The sequence below is a fragment of the Mauremys reevesii genome, linkage group 7 (genome assembly GCF_016161935.1).
Source record: "Mauremys reevesii isolate NIE-2019 linkage group 7, ASM1616193v1, whole genome shotgun sequence".
Taxonomy (NCBI): domain Eukaryota; kingdom Metazoa; phylum Chordata; order Testudines; family Geoemydidae; genus Mauremys; species Mauremys reevesii.
Window position 1 is genome coordinate 121,616,146 of NC_052629.1, and position 12,934 is coordinate 121,629,079.

General features: G+C 43.2%; 1 protein-coding gene and 1 long non-coding RNA gene across 32 annotated transcripts in view; one reads left to right on the forward strand and one right to left on the reverse strand.

Moving 5' to 3' along the window:
• Nucleotides 1-10,899, reverse strand: part of LOC120369288 — a 58,016-nt gene extending 47,117 nt beyond the window's left edge. Inside the window, exons 1-2 of the long non-coding RNA XR_005583034.1 lie at nucleotides 10,781-10,899; nucleotides 2,607-2,771 (exon numbers count right to left, since the gene is read on the reverse strand). This is a non-coding gene — a long non-coding RNA (uncharacterized LOC120369288). The remainder of the gene's footprint in view (nucleotides 1-2,606; nucleotides 2,772-10,780) is intronic.
• Nucleotides 1-12,934, forward strand: part of CADPS (calcium dependent secretion activator) — a 359,086-nt gene that overhangs the window by 145,123 nt on the left and 201,029 nt on the right. The window lies entirely within an intron of this gene.

Consider the following 12,934-nt stretch of genomic DNA (forward strand, 5'->3'; position numbering starts at 1 on the left):
CTAGTTGTATTTGAAGAGCAGAAAAACCTTTGGTAAAATTACTAGTGACAGCATTGAGTAGTATAACTGAAGTTATGCTGAATCAAGGTCTTCTTGAAAGACGTGCATTGGTTAAAACTTATTTTCTCTTGACCCCAGAAAAGGTTGACTACTTTTTCGGCTTCTTTTTATACTATGATTATTGTGGTTAATTTGAAAAAAAAATCCTACTCCCTACATTTATTCCCATATCTCCCTGTCTCTGTTGCCTGGGCATGGATTTAGTACAGGATATTGATGCATACAAGTAAGGTTTTAGAGGATTCCCTTTCAAGATTCTAGAGCTATGGAGCAGTAGGTAGCATTTGGTAGTTCTCAGAACTAGTATTTTCTTATTTTGGGATGGAAATTCATTTTCTTTCCCGATGTTGGCATGTAACAATCCCAAATGTGCTCGCACACACACACACACACACACACACACCCCTCTCTGACCCTGCTGCATGGGACCTACTCAGATCTTAGGAATCTTGGGACTGAGGGAGGTGACAGTGCAGTGGCTATGTGCCTGTGAGTGAGGGGTAGGGAGCAGACAGTCATGGCTCCCACCACCACCACGTGCAGCAGCTAGTGGAGATAATGAGCTATATTTGTTGTCCCTGTGGAAAATTGGAACTGAGGAGGGGGTCCCTGCAGCACAGTGCTTTGTGGAGGCTCATCACGTTGCTCCATCTATGCACCATGCCATTCTCAGGGCTGAGTCAAAAGCCTGAGTCTGGGCCTTGGGGAGCAAAGGAAAATACTTCCTGTCTGGTGTATGAATGCTGGCAAATGAGTATCATCTGTCAGTAAAGTTCTTTAAAATAAATTCAGTGGAGGGCTGGTATAAACACTGCAGTTATGGCCTCATTAAAGCATAATGAAGATAAAAGATGACAAAACTAACTACCCCCAAATCTCATTCCGGCTGTGTTGCACACTGGATCCTAAGCTCTTAAATCAAGAAGCTATTTTTCCTCTGAGGCTCATTTGTGTCGTAGATTTCTGTGAATTTCAGTAGGCATTTCTTTGACCCAAAAAACCCCCCACAGCCCTGCAAAAAATATTGTTTACGTTTCTTTACCAGCTATTATTATCTGCCTTCTCTAATAGAGAGCTCATCAGCATGGTGCCCAGAGAATACGACTTGCACTTCCAATCTCTGCATCCTGTTCAGAAAATGTCCCTTGAATATTTCAGGTGGTAACTTAGAGTCTACATCCAGAGGACCTAACAGTGCCAGGCCTCTTACATAAGCTTGGTGACACAGAGGTCTATGACACATCAAAACTTCCATTCTTTCTCCTTTTTCCTCCTCATCACTTCAAATCCCAAAACAGCTGGCACTACTAGGGTTGGAATTTACTGTGCAGAGGATTAACACGTTAGGAAAGTATTAGTGACTTAAGCTACCAAGGCAGCTTAACATCATTCACATTTCCAATTTTAAGAGAAAATTCAACATCCTACCTGACTGCGGGGGTTGTCAACAATTAAAAATTTAGATCCCCCAGTTTTTATGAGTACAGCATCAAAGGTATTCCAAGACGTCATGTACAGTTCACAATGCAGAATATATTACAGCGTGTCCTCCAGCTTATGTCAAAACCAGCCTGCTTTATCTCTGGGAGCAGCGGCTTTCTGATAAGAAACTAAGGGCTGCCAGGAAATGTAACAATTCAGAAGGCATGCATTTTTTTTAAGCCTTCAGCACTCGATGGTGTCCGCTACTATAAATTACTAGAATACGTTGACTTACAGATTAATTATTAATTAAAAGAAGCTTATGTATTTTTCAGTATTTTTCTCATTGTATATTACCAAGTCAAACCACCTTTTACTAGCAAAAGGATCCCTTCAGAAGCCCTACATCAAAGCTGCAAATTGTCACCCATATTGTTATCTTGTTCAGCACAGACTTACACTATGTTTACTTCGAAATGTTTAATCAACCATTTGCTGAGTTAGATGGCACATGTCATGCTTGAGTGGTAAGAGCCATAAAACTTTTTCTTTGAAGCCTTTGGGCATTGTGGTTGCATGATTTGCTGTTTGTATGGTGGTGTTTCAGAGAATATTAATGTTCCGAAAAGCACAACCCAATCTGCAGTCTCTAGGTTGATTATTAAATACATACAAGCCTGTACTTAGCATCACAGCCATAGAAGCAGTACAATTGATTAATATCTTCTTAAAATGGTTAATGGTCGTATGTTAAGCTACTACAATGATAAGACCTTTGGCTTAAATAGGTGAAATTCAGCTCTCTGCCATGAGTCAGCCGGTGCCTCCCTGAAACATCTAAGATGGTCGTAGGCTTTATGCTGCCCCTATGCACAGGGGGTGAATTTCACCCAAAGGGACTTGGGTAAGTGGGGCCTCATTCTATAATGATGTTATTGTTCGCGCACAACTAAAAAAATTGATCATTTTCTTCTGTATATGTCTAAATTTGGCTAAATTCAGAGATTTACTATAATCCCTTTATTAAAAAAGCAAACTAAGAAAAAGAACCGGACTTGAAACCTGCCAATTCTGCTTGTAGCTGATGTGTGTGTATCTGAGTATGTGTTACTCTTGCTTCTAACCTTGTCTTCCTTTCACCAGCCTCCCTCTCGTCTTCTATACCGGCTCGACTGGATCCGGTATTTAACTAGATGAGACTGTTCAGAGCATGGATTGTCTTTTTCCTTCTCTTTGTACAGCGCTTGGCTCAGTCAGGCCTTGCTCTTCATTGGGATCTCTAGGTGCTGCTGTAATAAAAAGAAAAATAATAATAATGATGTTCCTTGTCTGCCTTTTAAATCTTGTATTCCTTGATGTTAATGCTGTTGTATTTGACAGCCTACAAGACTGCCATGCTTAGGATATATAGGGCCTGAGGTCCAAACTCACTGCTCTTTTCCACAAGGACAGCATCATAGGGTCAGGGCCACCCGGGGGGGGGCACAAGTGGGGCAGTTTGCTCCAGGGGCCCCCATGAGAGTTTTTCGGGGCCCCTGGAGCAGGGTCCTTCACTCGCTCCAGGGACCCCGGAAAACTCCCGCGGGGCCCGGGCCCCCGGAGCTTCTTCCCCGCCGCCGAATTACCACCGAAGGCCTGGCACTTGGGCGGTGGGTCCGGCAGCGGGGGGCCCCCGCCGCGGCTCTTTGGGGCACTTCGGCAGCGGGTCCCGGAGCGGAAGGACTCATTACCACTGAAGCGGGGGGCCCCCGCCGCCGAAGACCCCAGGCCTCCTGAATCCTCTGGGCAGCCCTGCATAGGGTGGGTTGTGCCAAGGCAGTGGGACCTCCAGCAAATGCCTGGTATATCCTATGATGCTGTCCTTGTGGAAAAGAGCAGTGAGTTTGGACCTCAGGGATTGCCTATAGACATCTCCTAGGATTGGCTGTTTGTTGGTCCTCCAGTGGCTAAAATGGCCAGGTGCAGGAAGAAGCCAATCAGGGCCCAGCAGGCCAGATAAAAAGGTACTGCTGTTTCTTTTGAAGGCCATTCTGGGTGAGGCTGCGACAGCGAAGGAAGGTTCTCCTTGTCTTAACCTAACAAACCTGGCCTGGTCATGAATCAGTGATGGAATGTTTTATGTTATGGACTTTAGTGTTCAGGTGGCCATTTTGAGTCAAGTGTTAATTTATTTCCTGTAACGGAAAGGTGAGGATGCTCTGCAGACCTCTGGCTCAGGTGAGTCTGTGATATGGTCCTGTACATACCCATTTTTCAGAGGCAGAGAGGGAATAGAACATTTAGTTATCACCTCTCTTGGATTTCCCAGCACACTCTGTCTCCTGAAAGGCTATTTTTTAATGTCTGGTCCTGCACCACTGAAGTGCATGGGAATGTTTGGCATTGATATCAATGAGCACAGAGTCAACCCAGAAACTGTACGCTCTCCAGGTCCAAGGGCTGCTTTTATCTTTGTGTCTTGTACAGCTCCAAGCATGTTGTTCTGATTAAGCAAATTACTGTTTGCAATGATCCATAAGCTGCTACAATAATTTGTAAAAAGTGGAGGTACTGCATCTCCATATTCAAAAGCAGTGCAAGGCACAGGCTGAGACTAGTTTGCACCCAGAATGATGTGGAAACCTTTCACAACAGGGAAAATGTTCAGCCAAATGGGTCCTTGTTAACCCTGAGGCAGCATGAATCAGGACTTCCTGATGTTTATTTTGAAGCAGCACTCAGCATTAGGAGCGACTGGCAGAAAGGGGTTAAAATTAGAAAATGATCCCAACACTTTTTGCCTTCATGCTGCTGTCTTGTATGGTTGGAGACAATAGTGTAGACGGTGTTTGTCACATCCAAGTTGTATATTTTAAATGCCCGACTATTAATTGAAGGATATATCTGTATGTTTCATCTTTTTATTAAAAATCCTTCTAGTTCATCATGAAGATACTTCTAATTGTGTTGCTCATGATAATTTCAGACCTAAATGTTTAAGGATGCACAACACTTCACTTGAGGTGTGGTATTGTAGTCTTACTTTCCTAGTATTTATATAAGAGCATAATCTATTTAAACAACATTTGGCACTGGTGAGGCCACATCTGGAGTATTGCGTCCAGTTTTGGGGCCCCCCACCACAGAAAGGATGTAGACAAATTGGAGAGAGTCCAGCAGAAGGCAACGAAAATGATTAGGAGGCTGGGGCACGTGATTTACGAGGAGAGGCTGAGGGAACTGGGATTGTTTAGTCTGCAGAAGAGAAGAAGGGCGGGGAGGAGGGTTGATAGCAACCTTCAACTACCTGAAAGGGGGTTCCAAAGAGGATGGATCTAGACTGTTCTCAGTGGTAGCAGATGACAGAACAAGGAGCAATGGTCTCAAGTTGCAGTGGGGGAGGTCTAGGTTGAATATTAGGAAACACTATTTCACTAGTAGGGTGGTGAAGCACTGGAATGGGTTACCTAGGGAGGTGGTGGAATCTCCTTCTGTAGAGGTTTTTAAGGCTCGGATTGACAAAGCCCTGGCTGGGATGATTTAGTTGGTGTTGGTCCTGCTTTGAGCAGGGGGTTGGACTAGATGACCTCCTGAGGTCCCTTCCTACCCTAATACTCTATGATTCTATGAACTCCTTATGTGTTCTGAATCGCAACTTGCTTATGTTATTGACAAAATCTAATGTTAACAGCTAACAGAGCCTGTGTAGCTATGGGGTTGTCAGCTGGTTTGTATCCAGCCTCATCTTCAACCATAGAAATTAAGGTCTGACTGCCAAATCAGCATTACTACTGATGATTAAAAAAGCAGAAAGAACATGCATAGCTTGATTTTGTTTTTCAGAAGTAGGTTGGGCTTGAAGAGGTTTCTTAACTCTCTTGTTTTAAACAATCTGAGGGCTTGGCTACACTTACAAATTTGCAGCGCTGCAGCAGGGTGTGAAAACACACCCTCTGCAGCACTGCAAATTGCGGCGCTACAAAGCGCCAGTGTAGTCAAAGCCCCAGCGCTGGGAGCCGCGCTCCCACCGCTGTCCGTTATTCCCCACAGGGAGGTGGAGTACGGACAGCGCTGGGAGAGTTTTCTCCCAGCGCTGGCGCTTTGACTACACTTAGCGCTTCAAAGCGCTGCCGCGGCAGCGCTTTGAAGTTTAAGTGTAGCCATAGCCTGAGATATATGTAATGGAGAGGGAATAAGTCTGACACTCTGATGTCATGTCCAGTCACCTTTTTTACTACAACTGCACTGTGATGGGTTTGTTTTTAATCTGTAACAACAAAGCCTTTACTAGAGCATTTAAACTGGGATCAGTGGTGGCCTGTTCTTTTTAATTGATGAAAACCCAGATTAACTCCACTGAAGTTCCTCCTGGGTTTCACTGATGTAACTGAGATCAGAATCTTGTCTGATAACATTAAAACATAAAGCATGGTTCAGGGCATTCAGGTGTCTTAGTAGCAAACTGAACAGTGTCAGACTTGAAACTGGTTTGATTCAGATTTCTTTACTGCTTCATCTTAGTGTTGCGCTCCATATTGTTTAACATAGTGCAGGTTAAATTACTAGTGGTTGTTTTCCTTTTCCTCTGACTTTTCTTCCTCCTCCTAAAGTGCAGTGTCTTTTATTCACGATGTCCCTAAAGTACAGAAGTTGAGTTTGCCACGTTCTCATGGTGAGTGTGACTCAGTGTCGTAGACTCCAACCTTGATTGCTCATTGGCAAGGTTGTCATAATGAAGAGGCTCTATTAATAATCTGAAACAGTTCTTGAGTAGGGTTTATAAATTGTTGAGGGTGTATCAATTGTACAGAATCATAGGATGGGTTGTTACTAAAGTCCTCCTTATGTCAATAACCTCCTCTAAAAAAAATTGCATCCAGTCAAAGAATATTTCATAAACAGTTTGTATGTAAGCCAATCTTTTTGCCAGATTCTTTTACTGTAATGGAACAGTCAACATTCGGTAACTACAAATGAATGTACGGTACTCTGCTGTACATTCCAGTGCACACATTTTTGTTCCTAATTTGAGTCAAATCTGCATATTTTTAAACTTTTAACAACTGTAGCAAGGCAAGCGTCAAGGCAAACGGAAAAAAATAATGGCATGTGTGGATAGACATAAGAAAAGACCCAATATGCAACTAGGCAATTGTGTAATGAGCAGATTAGAATTGGAAATTGAGCATGGCCTGTATTTTTGACATGTTGCTGGAAAAAAATTGGCACATGTGACATATCTTATGTACACTGAGATTTATGATACTTTTTCAGACTTAATTGACTGGGGCAACCTTATGATTTATATCTTTGCTTTATTCATAGCACACCCATAAAAAAGTCATAATGCAGAACCAGACTAATTCAATTTCTCTTTGACCTTGTAAATCATTTATATATTTGGCTGTCAGTTTTTGAATATAAAGTATGCATACATACTGCAGAAAATAAATTGCTGACTCTCTAGCTAAGAAATTGGGCTTTGATTGCTATTCAGGGATAGTTTCCTGTCACCAGATTGTTCATTATTGCTTAGATAACTTATTTTACATTAACTGTTTAACTGTGTTTCACAAGCAAATTATATTTCAACATTCTCGATCTAGGATCAGTTCCCTCGTTGGCACTTGTCCTTATTCTACATGGAGAAAGAATTCTAATGTATTTGGTAAACTAAGGCCATGTCTACACTATGAGTGCTACAGCAGCACATCGGTGGAGCTGCAGCTATGTGGCCATGGCACTGTAGTGTAGATGCTTGCTACAGTGATGGAAGGGGTTTTTCTGTAGCTGTAACCAATCCACCTCTCCGAGCGGCAGTAGCTAGGTTGATGGAAAAGTTCTTCCACTGACCTAGCCATGTCTACACTCAGGGATAGATTGGCATAGCTACAGTTAACTTAGCAATGTTAACCTAACGTTTCAGTGTAGACCAGGCATAAGTTTCACTAATGTTATGCTACAGACTAGTTCTGGATAAGTTTTTCAAAGAATGAGTGGTAGCCATGGAGCTGCCATGTACGGTTATTGGAGTTAAGTACTTAAAAGCCTGCATAATGTTTTAAAATTGTAGGGATATGTGGCTTTTCATATCACTTTGTTCAACTGGTCATGGCAACGCTTCCTTTTAAAAAGGAATGCTTTATCCTCCAGATCAGGACTGAGAGAGCAGCTGTGGATGTAACCTCATAACACAAATAATCTCCCTAGTCCTATCCTTCCCTTCACAAGAGAAGCTCACACAATTTCCTCCAGCTGCAGCGTTACTGGAAAATGCCTGCAAAATCCTGATAGTCTAGAAAGTGCTGCTGTAAGGCATTGCGCTGGCTTATTAGCATATTAGAAGGACAGCTATCCAAGAACACCTCCTTGATTTCTACATTTAGAATTCAGGTTATTTGGGGTAATGTGATTAACCTCAATTACTGTCGCTCAAATCGAACTTGGAATAACGACGTCTGTTTCAGAGTTCTAAAGGAAAGGGGGACTTGGTACATTTCCCTCATTTAACGGAGCTGCTCTGAAAGTCTGTTCAGTCCAGTGGAAGCAAGTCTGGATAATGCATTTGTTAATAGGGAAGATATTTGGGGAACGTGGCGCAGGGGGGAGTGTCCCAAAGGGCCTGATCCTGAGAGGAGCTGAGCTCCTATTGGTTTCAGGACCATGGCCACATAGAATCCAGAGCAACACCATGTTGAGTTCTGACGTTAAAAGGTCAAATTATGAAATGCTTGTGGCACAGCCACAGGGAATGGAGTACAAATAAGCCTGAGCCAAAGGTCATTGACAGGAATAGAAATACTCTCATTGACCTCAGTGAGCTTTTGATCAGGCCCAGGATGCTTAGCAGGTTTGTGGCTTACGTTAAATCAGTGACTGAGGCCTTTAAATTGAATCAGAAAAATACATTCCCTCAGTGCCAGCTGTAATGACTCTGAACTCTCTGAGGCCTGGTCTACACTGGGGGGGGGTCGATCTAAGGTACGCAACTTCAGCTACATGAATAGCGTAGCTGAAGTCGAAGTATCTTAGCTCGAATTACTTACCCGTCCTCACGGCGCGGGATCGACATCCGCGGCTCCCCCGTCGACTCCGCTACCGCCACTCGCTCCGGTGGAGTTCCGGAGTCGACAGGAGCGCGTTCGGGGTTCGATATATCGCGTCTAGATGAGAACTCCGAGAAATCGATTGCCACCCGCCGATCCGGCGGGTAGTGAAGACATACCCTGAGAAATCAGACCTACTGAAGCACATCAGCACACATACACATGCATACATATATGAGGGGAAAAGAAACATTTAAGTTATGCAAGGAGACAATAGGAAGGAAACTGTGACACACCAGTGTTTTGATGGCATATTGCAAATACATTCAAACCCAAGTGCAATATGCATTAGTCATATTGGGAATTGAAACTCTAATGGTTGCTGTAGCTGTAACTTTCCAGACTGCACTGCACCAGGCAAGTGGTTGCTCTGTGGAGCAATTTGTCTCTGGAGAAGGATAATACATAGGAAGACAGTTACAGCAACTCTAAGCCAGGTTATAAAATTGCTTTATGGGAAGCAGCGACTGAGAGCACTAGTGGTACAATGGCTTATGGTGATATTGCTTTCCAACAGGCAGAACAGGTCACTCTGACCATTAGGGTGACCAGATGTCCCGATTTTATAGGGACAGTCCCGATATTTGGGGGTTTGTCTTATGTAGGCGCCTATTACCCCCCACCCCCGTCTGATTTTTCACACTTGCTGTCTGTTCACCCTACTGACCATCATCGTTAGAAGAGCCAAATAGCAAGACAAGATAACTGCTAGGGGAAAGAAAACCCTGATTTCAATGTGGTTAGCTTCAGTAAAAGTTGGGGGGGAGGTTAAGTTATTTCTTACAAGAGACAAGAAGTGGCAATGGTACTGTCACAGAACTAATATTGTGGTCCTAGATTTTAGTTTTTGATTCCCCAGTCTCCTAAACAGATACTACTAGGAAACTGTGACAGGAGAATCAGTTTCCACTTGCATTAAGGGATATTTACAAAAGAAATATGAACCAGAACAATATTGAAATGTTTAATGCTGCTGAACCTGATGACTCTCCTGTATCTTGTGAAAAGAAGTGTTGCTACTAGCACTCCTACTTACCATTGCCAGTTTGAAGTTTTTAGATTCCTGCTGTGTCTCAACTTACCCAAAGGAGTTTAAACTGTACTTATAGTTGGGAAAGTGTCTGTAAAGTCAGCGTAACGTTGGGCATTTGAATGGGCCGAAAGTACTTGGTCGCTTGACCAGTCAAACATTGGTCAAATAGTGTCAAATAATGTCAAAAATGGTCAAACACTTTGAAGCAGTAATTTATTAGAACAATAATAAAGAGTAAGACTCTATGGTCTCCTGTAGGTTTAGCCTTGGATAAATATTTGCCTAATTATATTTAAAAAAGTGACTTAACTGAGTTGTTTGAGCTGAGAATAAGGCAAAATACAATGAAATTAAGTTCTTAAAAATGAAAGAATAATTATTACCTTTGTAGCAATGGTTGGTTAGCATTTAAATACAAACATTAAGACTGAACATTTACAAATGAAAAAATGAAGTTAAAATGCAATAAAACAAAAACATTGCAATTCTTAAAAAAAAAAAAAAAGTCCTCTTTAAGTGCACTTATGCTAGGTAGACAGCAGGCTAACTCTTCAAGTACCTTGCTTTTCATTATCTCTTTCTTTAACAGCTTCAATTGCTTCATCTATATCTTTGTCATCATCATTTTAATGTGCTTTGTAAACTGATATGTACATTGGTGGCCTTGTATAAAATAAAGACACCCCGCCACCACCTGCAATGTTCTGTTCTAGAAGATTCTAGTGAATCAAGAGGCTCAACTTCATCTTCCAGTTATTCATCTTTTTCCCATCAGGTGACCTTAGCACATAGTAAAGTGAGTGATTGAGACATTTAAATAAGCTTGCTAACAATCAGAAAGGTAGACCACCGCCTACATAGGGGCATTCTTCCTGAAATATTTGTTTATATTTGAGTGGTGAAATAGGCAGGTAGCTGACTGGCCAATTAACTGGCTTGCCAAGCCTTAGTTGGCACCTTCTTATTCCTCTTATCAGGGCTGGATTTACACCTTAGTGGCCTTAGGCACAGCATCTTCAGTGCCCCCCCTACAGCTGACTGTATCCCTAGAACGCCGGCGCCCCTAAGCCCATGCCTAGTGTGCCTAACTGGAAATCCGGCCCTGCCTCCTATCTGCTCCTTTTGGGTCTGATTCTGATTTCACTTACACTTGTACCAATGCTGAAGATAATGGACTTACCCCGGAGTTACACTGATGCAAGAGAGAGTTAGCCCCTGTGTGTCATAGAACCATGCTGGAACTGCATGCTTAACTGTCACGAGCAACTCCTTCCTGTTGGAGCTTTCAGAGTCAGTGCAACTGCGAACAGCAGCACACTGCAGGATTCCACACGTCGATGGTGAAAGGATCTCGCCCCTGGTGGTGTGGATTGGCTCTCGTGAGGGTTGAGGTCTTAAGGAAGAAAAGAGAGAGAAGACGCACAACAGCACGGCAGTGCAAACTAATGGCCATAAGGGCTGGTCAAGCCAGTGTGTCCGCGGTGAATATTGTGTACACCTGCGTATAGCGCACAACAAATAGAAAAGCACAGCTGTACTTTCTGTTATGATCCCTGCACACTAGGAAGTTATGTAGCACGATAGTGAAGCCCATACCGATCTTTATTCATCCAAATTGCTACGGAAGTCGGTAGTTTCAAGAACTGCTAATATAATGGGCCAAATCCTCAGCTGGTGTAAACCAGCATTGCTCCATTAACTTCAGTGGCTGCACAACAGCCGAGGGGGCCGGCCTAGTGTTTATGTAAATGTGGATATTACACAGAAATTTTAAATTCCCTAGGAATTATTATGCATAAACCTTCAGAGAATAACACAGCAGAGTATCCTCTTTTATTTCTCTCTCATTTAATCTGTTAAGACTTTTTGAATCTATTATCTATGCTATTTTATTCCCACTAAAATGAAACTGGTGCCCAATGTGGCCCTCTCTCAGAATATCCTCAACACACCTTGAGACCAGATTGGGACATGTGCCTCGTTAAAGACTTCAGGACTGGGCCTCTGCTTTTAACTGCTAGGGAAAGAGTAGTGCTGAAAACAGAATGTTGTGTCTGTGGAAATGTGTGATGGGACTTTTAACTTCAACCAATGTGTCAATAAAAAAAAATGGCAAAGGTAGCTACTCGTTTACCTACCCCTGCAACTCTTAGTGGTTTATAACTGTACTGCTGACCTCTGGGTAGAGCGCTTTGACGTCTGCTAACCAGCCACATTCTAGGCTCTCGGCTTCACCTCCAGCCATTAGTCATTAGCTGCCGTTAAATGCCCTCCCCGTCGGTCACAATTGGTTAATTAAAATCTCCAACAGACCAAATTGATCTGACACAAGGGACACTGCAAGGCACTTAAAGCACAAATAAAATGCAATTGAAACTTCAAGAGCAGCCTGTCACGTCCTCTGCTGAACAAACTGGAAACCTGGTCACAACAGCTTTTCCTACGATTTTTAGACCAAACGAGAACCTGGAGCACTTGCTGTGCATAATAGTTGCGATGGCAGTACTGACAAGAGTCCAGAGCATGAATCCCTACCTCGTATTCCAGAACCCTGCAGCTGAAAATGAAAAATGGGAGGAGGAGGAGGAGATGCTACAGGAATAGGATGTTATGTCCTAGGAAGGAGAGGGGTTAGCAAATGTAGTGAAAGTCTGAAAAATAAAAGGGGTGGTGAGGTGTGTTTTGGAGTTATTGTCCTCCTCGGCAAAGCATCTTCCTTTCCTCTTTATATAGGTACAGATATCTTCTGATGTTACAGGCTGACATGTGCTACTATAAGGCATGCTGCCATTACTGGCGGGAATCTGTACAGAAGGCTAGTGCATCCCCGAACTGTGCCCTTGGGTTCCCCAGGAGCCTGAATGAAGCCTAAAATGTTGACCTATAGGTAACACTGCTAATGGAGAAAGTATAATGTGAAAAGGGAGGGTAGACTTTGCCGTGGAAGTAAGGAAGTTTTGGGCCTTAGTGCATACACTGAGTTTATCTTCAGTGAATTCCCACCATGCCTCATGTGTAAGGCTAAGATTTGGGCCGGTGTATTGTTAGTAAAAGTCACGGTCAATAAACAATAAGTCACGGAAGCCAGAGCCCCACTGCCCAGGACTAACAGCCCAAACCCTGCCGTGCGGGTCTGAAGTTGCAAAGGTCACGTAAAATCACATAATCTGACCGACTCATAACCTTATTCGTGTGCCTGTGTGAGACCAACTCTACGTCCCCCATTTGCTCCTCTCTGCTGCCCCCCGCAGTAGCGCTATTATAAGTGGCGATGATACTGCTTTTCCCACATCAGTGAATGTAGAACTGGCCCAACAGCCCAGGGGGATTCATA